Source organism: Camelus dromedarius, unplaced genomic scaffold (genome assembly GCF_036321535.1).
Source record: "Camelus dromedarius isolate mCamDro1 unplaced genomic scaffold, mCamDro1.pat HAP1_SCAFFOLD_114, whole genome shotgun sequence".
Taxonomy (NCBI): domain Eukaryota; kingdom Metazoa; phylum Chordata; class Mammalia; order Artiodactyla; family Camelidae; genus Camelus; species Camelus dromedarius.
In genome coordinates, this window is record NW_026989787.1 from 4,849,507 (window position 1) to 4,859,348 (window position 9,842).

The 9,842-nt window shown below is 37.7% G+C and overlaps 1 long non-coding RNA gene across 1 annotated transcript; it reads right to left on the bottom strand.

Moving 5' to 3' along the window:
• Positions 1-200: 200 nt before the first annotated feature.
• LOC135320684 (uncharacterized) lies at positions 201-6,063 on the bottom strand. Its single transcript, XR_010379943.1, has 3 exons — positions 5,482-6,063; positions 4,375-4,475; positions 201-2,426 (listed from the first exon to the last, which is right to left on the bottom strand). It is a non-coding gene; the product is annotated as an uncharacterized LOC135320684 (long non-coding RNA).
• Between the last annotated feature and the right edge of the window lie 3,779 nt (positions 6,064-9,842).

A 9,842-nucleotide genomic window follows, 5' to 3' on the forward strand; every position in this document is an offset into this window, starting at 1 on the left:
TATGAGCATACACAAATGGAAATGCCGCTACAGATATACAGCAAATGAAGACACATTTACTCAAGAATATTTACTAAAGCTCCATAAAATGATGAGTGTTTAGTATTTGAAGATCCGCACTTTTCCCCTCTCCACTCATTGAGCTGGGAACTCCACCCAGACTTGTACAACCGAGAACAAAAGTTTTTGACTCACCCCAGGTCCTGGTTGGAGGGTTGTCTTCCTGGGAAGGACATGACATTAGCATTTCTCATACTGCCCCTAGATACTTGTTGCTGAGGCAAAGTTCTGTACTACTGCAGCCAACAGGTGGGGGCCCCATTCTTCCACCATGTTTCCTCTCATGAGACAAAGGTTCTACCTTGGGCATGGTAGGACATTGAGGTCCCAATTGCTATTGACTCAGCTCATAGGACAGGGGCTTGTGCCAAGGGAGACAAGCCAAGGACACCTGGGGCTCTTGCCCATATATCCACTGAGCACTTACTTCTTCAAACTGGGCTGTCACTTAGAATTGACCTATTGTTCCTTACTCCAGCACCAGAGTTGTGGCTCAGAGATTTTCCCTGGGAGGAAAGGCAGACCATAGAACAGAGAGCTCAAATTATCTCCCCAAAGGAGCCAACTTTATTTGCAACAGCATATGAAGTTCAAATCTAAGTTTGCTTTCAAAAACAGTAGAAGTGTTGGTGAGAGGCAATGGGGAGGAGACTGATAAATTCATTGAAGATACAGGCTAAATGATAAGCCAACTAGTTCCTGGAGAAAAATAAGAAACCAGCTGCAAGAACTAGAGTCTGAATAAATTTCAAACTTTGACCATCAGGAACTGTCCCTTCATAGCAGCCTGAATTTGACTGGATTAGGGTGTAAATAATTTATTCTCCAGGGCATTGTTATGAACAATAGAGCTTTTAACCAGCAGTTAGTGGAGTTTCATAGGTTAGCGTGGTCAGGTAACTAGACAAACACTGCCTAAGTCCTGCTAAAACCTTGTTATCCCAAAGTGGCTGGGCATGTCCAAGGATGAATCCCTGAGGAAAAACATCAGAGGCTTTACCCTGTGTCTGTTTAGTGGATAGAGGAGGAAGAGAAGGGAATGGACAACACTAAAATAATCCAGTTAGTCTTTAAACAAGTAAACAAGCTAACAACAATGACAAGCACTGACAGAGGGGAGAGATGAAGCCAGTACCCAAAGTTGCTGCAATATCTAAAATGTTCATTTTCCAAAAAATATGAGACATGCAAAATAAGCAGGAAATTATGGCCTAGATACCAGAAGAATAGCAGGCAATAAAGCCACCTGCAGGAGAGACCAGATGTGAGAAAAGAAGCCATTATAAATATGTTCAAAGAAACAAAGAAAACCATGATTTTAGAAGTAAAGCATGAAGACAGTGTCACATCACATAGAGAACATTAATAAAGAGACAGAAATTATTAAAAATAACCAAATGGAAATTTTGAAACTGAAAGGAGCAATAACTGAAATTTAAAAATTCACTAGATGGAATCAATAATACACTTAAACGGGCAGAAAGTAAAAGTACTTAAGAATAGATCAATAGAAATTATGCAATCCAAGAACAGAGTGAAAAAAGAATGAAGAAAAAATGAGCAAAGTCTCAGAGAAATGTGGGACACTAATGTATACCAACAGACATGTAAAGGCAGCACCAGAAGAACAGAGAAGGAAAGGAGCAGAAAAATATTTGAAAAATTAGTGGCTAAAAAATTCCCATTTCCTAAAAAATTTAAATCTATATATCCAGGATGTTCAACAAACTGCAAGTAGGATAAACTCAAAAAGACCCATGAATAGACACATAGTAAAAATGCCAAAGAAAATCTTGAAGGCAGCAAGAGGAAAATGACATCTTGCTTAAGAAAACTCGTATAAGATTAACAGTTGACTTATCATCAGAAACAATAGAGGGCTGAAGGCAATAGGATAACCTATTCTCAGCCCTCAAATTTTAAAAGCTCTTAATCAAGAATCATATATCCAGCAAAATTATCATTTAAAAGTGAAGATGAAATAAAAAGACATTTGGAAAACAAAATCTGAAAGAATCTGCTGCCAATAGACCTACCTTACAAGACATGCTAAAGTTAGTTCTTCAGGCTGAAAGCAAGTGACCAAAGACAGTAATTTGAATACACACACACACAAAACAAAGAACACTGATAAAGGTAATTATGCAATTATAAAGGAGTATAATTGCCTATTTCTTATCCTTTCTTATCTTGTTTAAAAATCATAAAGCAGTATACATTTAATTGTATCTGTGGGCATATAACATACAGAAATGTAATATATTTTCCAATAGCAGGGCAAAGAGGTTGGTGAGAACAAACCAACATTGGGTTAAGAATTGACTCCAGATGTTTCACTTGAATCCAAAGGAACAAATGCATAGAACCTGAAATGGAAAGAAGGCTAATATGAGAAAAATTATACATATAACATAAAAATTGTGTTCTACACTGGAAACTGACACAACACTGGAAACTGACTATAACTCAATTTAAAAAAAAAGAAAAATTATACGTATAAACTTGCTCTCTTTTCTCCTCTCAGCTTCTTTAAAAGACATAAAATTACATAAAGGAATAATAATTATAATGATGTACTGTCGGGCTTATAACATGCATAGAGATAATACCTATGACAAGAATACCACAGTAAGAAAGAAAAGAGAGTAGAGCTATATGGGAATGCTGTTTCTACATTCTCTGAAATTGCTGGTGTAATTGTGAAACTGTTTTTGATAAGACATATATGGTAAGGCCTAAAGCAATCACTAAGTAAATAACTAAAAATATATAGCAAGAAAATCATTAAAGAAGTTAAAAAGTAATATTAGAAAATATTCAATTAATGAAAAAGAAAACAGTAATGCCAAAAAAAGACTTGTGGTGTAGAGAAAATAATAACTTAAATGAGAAATGTAAATCCTATTGTTTTGCTTAGTTTTGTTTTTATGAACTCTGGATACAAGTCCCTTATCAGATATATTATTTGTGAATATTTTCTACCATTTTGTGGGTTGTCTTTTCATTTTCTTAACATTACTTTTTCAATTAATGCTATGTCTCTCTCTCTCTTTTTTTTTTTTTTTACTTAAAATGAATCAGAGCAAACACAACATGTGTACAAATCTATAGATAAAGCTGCTCTGGAAAAAATGCATAAATACATGGCAAAGAAATGAGACTTGGCATTTTAATGCTGATCATGCCATCCTCAGTGCCATAACACCAAATCTGTGCTTGCAACACAGTAAACTATGTGTATATACTCTACCCTACTTCTCAAATCCAGGACTTATGAACTCAAATCAGAATTTGCCATCAAAAACTCAAACTTGAATTCCTGTACTAGGAATGTCTCCAGTAGAGAGCACTAATGTTTTTTGAATATTCGGTGTAAGTAGCTTTAATTGAGGTAAGGCCTAGGAAGGAGTTACAACCATTTCCCATTCCCATATATCTGGGTACACAAGACATAGGCATTTATTCCATATCTATTAACAGTTTACAGAGCACCCACTGTCCCCAGGCACCACATTAGGCCTTGGGATCCTGAGGAGGAAAAGATACACTCTTACCCTCAAGGAATTTGGAATAGTGAAGAAGACTGTCTCAATCCCCTAATAACATCTCCTTGCATCAATCAAGGAAAGCATTTACTAATCATGCACTTTCCTATCACAAACTACATACATATATGTAGAAAAGCACATGGACTGTAAGCATTTGAAAACAGTAGGTTCAGGAGGGCCTTAGAGAAAATCTAGTCAAAGTCTCTCATTTTATACCTGGAAACTTTAAACCCAGAGTGGATAAGTGACTTACCCACTATCACGACAAGAGCTAAGATTAATATGGCACTTCCTATATGCCTAGAACTGCTCTAACAGTATTGTTTATTTAATCCTCACCACAACTCATTTTTGAAATACAAAACTAAGGCACAGAGAAATTAATTAACAACAAAAATCAAACAGCTCACAAGGGCAAAGTCAGGATTTGAATCTAAGTAGTCTTGCTCCAGAATCCATACTTTTAGTCACCATGTTATATTTAAGTAGCTATGTCTAAAGGCAGTCATGATTTTCTGACTCATGTTTTTACACTGTCTTGTTATTTTATACTGTCAGGGTTTCCAGCATCTCTAGAACCCATTGGTCAAAAATTATCAAAGAAATCTCAAGATATTATGGTACTTCAAAGTCACAAGATGCTCGATTTGGGGAAAATGGCTCAATTCAATGTGGATGTATATGTTACCAGAAGGTGAAGATGAAGACATGCACAGACATGAGAAATATAATAAGTAATCTTGTAATAAGTATTTTTTTATCTTACTTTGACAAATGTTGCCACTTGTGTCTCATTTCCTTGTTTTCCTGAATCACTTCCATGTACTCCTTCTCACTTCCAAATCCCAGTCTTTAAGTGTGTTGATTCTTCAATCAAATAAGAACATGTTAATGTAGACAGAGCTAGGGATTAAAAATTCTTAACAAACTATATATATGTGTGTATATATACATACATACACACACACACAAACACACACACATACATATGCATACATATCATGTCCTAGTCTTAGAGAATCAGTTAAGATTAGAATTGAAGTTCAGTATTAAATGTGTATTACAATTAACAGATAGCCTAATATTAAGCCAAGAAACACATATGCACAAATACATACACGCACAGTCATTGAGGAAAAAAAGATGGGAGGGGCATGGAATCAAGGCCTAGCTGGTATTAGACCTGGGTTACTTCAAATCAAAGAAATGAAAAAGTTGACTATGAGGAACCTCAGAAACCAGTTGTTTTCACAGTATCAGGAAAACTTTTGCCCAGATTTCAACATGGTCCAGGGAACACAGATTGAATTCTTACAGGGATCCCAGCAAGCACTGTCTCAGTCACTAGCAGAACCTATCACGGCTTTTTTTATATCACTTCACAGGAGCTAAGGAGCACTAACTCTGCTTTAATTCTAAGCTTTCAGCCTGGTTTCACTTGCAAATATTTTCTTAGAAGTCTTCATTTTATGGATGGGAAAGAGACAATAGTAAATAACTGGCTGGCTCCTGTGTGGCAGATTCCAATATGGGACCCAGATGACAGTACATATTCTTTAAATGGGATGCATGGGAAACTTTCAAAGAAATATTTGGACATCTTCCCAGAAGACGGATTAGCTGGAGATGGCGGGCATCTTGCTGCAGGAAATCGTGTTTTTCCCTTGAAGGAGAGCCTGGAAGATCACCTTCCTAACACTTGTCATAAAAGGAAGGGATGTCATATAGTTAAGGCAGAGGGTCAATCAGCATAGTGGGCTGAGAACACAGAGTAATTGGTCGTGAATATTTAAGACTGGGACCATGATAAGGGATCAGCTCACACAGAAGTGCACAGCTGGCCTTGCACAATTACAGTTTCTAGTCAACCTACCTTATTCCAAAAACACTTGCAATGTCGACCTCATCCTGTCCTTGGACTTCTCACCACTGAGCTCATTCTCAGGGGTCACTCTCAGAATTTCTCCCAGGCCCGAGGAGAGCTCACATTAAACTCTGCAAACAGAAGATTGAAAAGTTCAGGAAACATGGTGAAGTCTTTGATCAAAAATAAATAAAAATTCTTCATCAATGACAATATGCTCAATCATACACAGTTGAACCAGCAGGATGACTTTCTGAGAATGCAAAGCCATGAATGCCTTCTCACTTTTGTTCTTTTCTTCTGACCTGATGTCTCAGTAGGACTAACAAACTAGAACCCTGGTGTTGAGAAAATATTGCAAAGTAGTATTTCAATTGAGCACTGTAAAGCTAGCCAAACTTTCCCAGACCCATGTTCCTATGCTCCTCCTTCAACCCTGCATGGCCCACCAACCTCTCCTCCCCTTTCAGGTGCTGCATGCTTCCCCTGTAGATTACATACCTCTGAGAAAAGGAATAATGATTCCTGTTTACCTTCGTATTCTGCCTCACCTCTCCAGAACTCCAGTGCTTTATTTTATACACTGTAGAATTTTAATGTTTTAATTAATTGAAAGAAATAGAGAATTTTCCATTATCAGAAATAATTTTATAATACAGAATTGGAAAATAACTGTTAATACTGGATAATATTCTGTCTTCCATTAATCATAAAAATTTTCTCATGACACAGAGAAATCTGAACTCTTATCAAGGCAGCCACATGGAGCAGAGATGATGACACTCAGAGTCTCTCTTTTTTTAATTTTTTTTTATTTTTTTGGTTTGGTTTGGGTTTTATTGTTTTGTTTTGTTTTTCAGGGAATCAACTCAGAAAGGCCCTGCCAAACCTAGGAGTGAGTTGATTGCTCCATGTAGGTCATGCAGTTCAATAACACAATTTGTAGTGATCTTTTCATTTCTGTTATTTGTGACTCTGCTTGTGCCATTGGGCAGAGGAACCGGCCACACTGCTGCTCACAGTCATCTCCTTTATCATATGAATGTGAGGAGCCTACCACTAGATATGTCCCCAAACCAATGGGATGCTGTAGAAAACAGAGTATTTCTAAGTCTTTTTCTTCTGGATTTTCTCAGGTTACCAGAAAGAGATTGACTGAGCCCTGAGGGTGGATTGGTCATTTTTAAGACAATATTTGGGGCAGATAAGGCAAACATATAGAATTTAGGTCTTTCTAAATTTTACTTCTCTTTCATGAGTCTCTTTCTGATTATTATCACCTGCACTGATCCATCTCTTCATGTAAGTAGTACTTGGTTGTTTTATATGTGTTCACCTAAGTTCTGAGCTGCTTGAGGTCAGAAACCAATATTGATGCTTTTTGATATTGTTCTTGATATCTAGCATACTGATGGGCACAGAATGAGTGCTTAATAATTATGATGAGACTTCTAAACACAATTTTACACTTTGACAAATTTGGCTGTGGAAATAGTGACTGAGTCTTTTAGAATTTTCTATGAACAGAATAATAAATGCATATAGGAAATTTATAAAATATAGATGGGAAATAAAATACAGCAGCATCTTTCAGAGACACAGCTTCTCTTTCCTTTCTCTTTCCAGATCCATGCAGGTGACAGATCTTTCTCTGTCCACCTCTGATGGAGACTATATTCTTTACTGTCCAGTAGCATATTCCCTTTGATTGTCTCTTAGGTATGCAGAATTGCGAGCATATTCGAACTTTCCTTCTTTCCTTCTGTCAAATTCTTTTCAGCAGTTTTACACACACACACACCCTTCCCGCACCACCAATCTTTTGCAGATTATAATCAGGAGTTCTTCAGGCTTCTGCCTAAGAGGGTGGACTTTGCAAACTGGTGGGCCTGGGTTTGAACCTTACATGATCACTTTGGATAAGTTTCTGGATTAGTTAAAATTAGCTGCCAGTTACAGGGACTGCAAAGAACAGTGGCATAAACAAAGTGATGTTTGTTTCTCTTTCACATTAAAAAAATTTCTAGAGAGACAATCCAGAACTGGTATTATGATTTCACAAATCTCCTGAGGCTTAGGCTGGTTCCACTTTTTAGGTTTGCTAAACATCAGATGAGGTCCTCAATCTCATAGCCCTAGATGGAGCTTTATCCATCACATGCAATGTAGAAATGAGGAAGGAAGGAAGGGAAGGAGACAGAGGAAGGCAAGCATCTATGATCTCTTAAGGAAATTTCCCAGAGGCTGTCATACACTTCCTGTTACATTTCATTGACCAGAATTTAGTATTGTGACCTCACTAAGCTGGAATAGAGACTGGGGAATGTTGTCCTTATTCCAGACAATACTCAGCTGAAATGTGGACAGTTCACATCCTTAGAAAGAAAGGGGGAAAGGAGCATCGGAGTAGCCAAATACCAGTTACTCTATACCACTTTTTTCTTGACTGTTATTACCCATCTCACAGGAGTCTTAGGATTAAAATAAATGTTACTATGAAAGCATCTAATACAGTATCTAGCATAAAACAAGCTTTCGGTTAATGTTAGTTAATATCCCTCCTTATTCCTTTTTTGTGGATTTTCTCATTTCCCTGATACCCCATCATTGGCATCCAAATTCTATTTTAAATACTTGCCCCAGTTGATGGTACTAAGCTGTAGTCTTGTACCTTTTCATAAGAGGGAGCAACAAATACATTATTATTCAAAGTCAGCATTAATTTTTTAGCTTAAAGTTTGGCTTAGATTTAAGACATAGCTCTTGGAATCAAATAGACCTAGATGTGAATCCTGGCTCTGCCGCTTAGTCAGTGTCTAACCCCAGCCTCTTGCTCCCTCCATTTCCTCATCTGTGACCTGGGGTAAGATTCAGATATGAGGATTAAATGAAAATAATAGAGAGAGAGCGCCTCACAAAGAAAGTGGTAGTTTTTCTTATCTTTTTAAATTTGGCCTAATCTGGGTGAACCTTTTTGAAAATGAACTCTTATTCCATTAAAAAAAAAAAATTTAAAATTGGTCATCTCCATACATATACAAATGAGTGTTGTTAAATTGTTAGTCAAACCTTTTGATAATTGTCTCCAAAATCAGTTTAAACCCAAATAGCAGCAAAGTCTTTCTTGTGTTTTTTTTTAAAGAAAAAAACAGCATAGCTGAGCCTTAACCTTATTTAGCCTTGATTTGAATGATTTTTGGCAGATCCACTCTTAGAAGCAGAAACATTTCCACCAATGAGTATATTTCATAGCATCTTTCCCCCAGTGGCTAGTTGTTAAGCCCCTACTGTGTCCCAGAAGCTGTGCTAGTTTCTGGGGACATATTGGTAAGCAGAAATGCACATGGTCCCTGCTGCTGTGGAAGTCGCAGTTACTGAGGGAGACAGGTGAATCAATCACTGAAAATAAATGAAAAATTGCCATTATTAAAGTTGTTAGGAAGGAGACATACCGGTGCTGTGAAACTATGTGCGAACATCTTATGATCCAAGGTTGAATGGTGATTTTAGGAACAAAAAATTGACCAGTCAGTTGAAGTAAAGAGATGTTATGAGCATATAGTTTGAAATGAGCTCAGACACAAGGTGAGCCTGCCCTTGGCATGGACCAAAACATGCCACAGTCTCCAGCACCACTCCAAAGAATGCATTTCATGGTTTGGGGCTGTATTTAAAATAAGTGCCCGTGATATATAACTTCTCAATGTGATACTCTGAAAGGGGCTACATAACTTAGGAATAATCTAATTATTTCATAATGTATTCATGCTATATTGATAAATATTAAATTCACATACTTTTTTTTGATACACCAAGCAGAGATATCTGAGAAAATTGGCTGTAAAGTAGGATCTTTTCAGAGAGGGTCAGAGTGTTGATCTGCATTTCCTGTAGTGAGAATGAATTTGAAGCCATTTGGCTGAATGGGGTGGCATAAGAAACACTGTTGGCAGAAGAATAGGTAGCCCACAAAGTAGCAGTGGAGGATGACCACAGGATGAGAGGTGTGAGCAGTGTGTTCCAGAGAGCAGGCAGGACTGTGCTTGGGATGGCCCATCTCAGAGCCAGCAGGCAGCCCCAATGTCCCATCTCTCCAAGGCATTCCAGGTTCACATAGACAAGAACCCAGCTTGGCACCTTGGCAGTGGGGTACCATTTCTCCTTGTCCTGTCCAGCTGAGCTAACGGGGCATCCTTTGGGGAAAATGTTGCCTCTCTGGTCTCTTTTAGGGGTTTGGAAGTTGGCTGGGAGGCTCTGTTCCCATGTAACATGTTAGGGCATGACTGAGCCTCGGGGGAAGAGCTGCCTGCCATTGGACTGTAGGTGGTTTCTTGTTCTGAGCTGATAAATTTAAGATGAATTCCATTCAT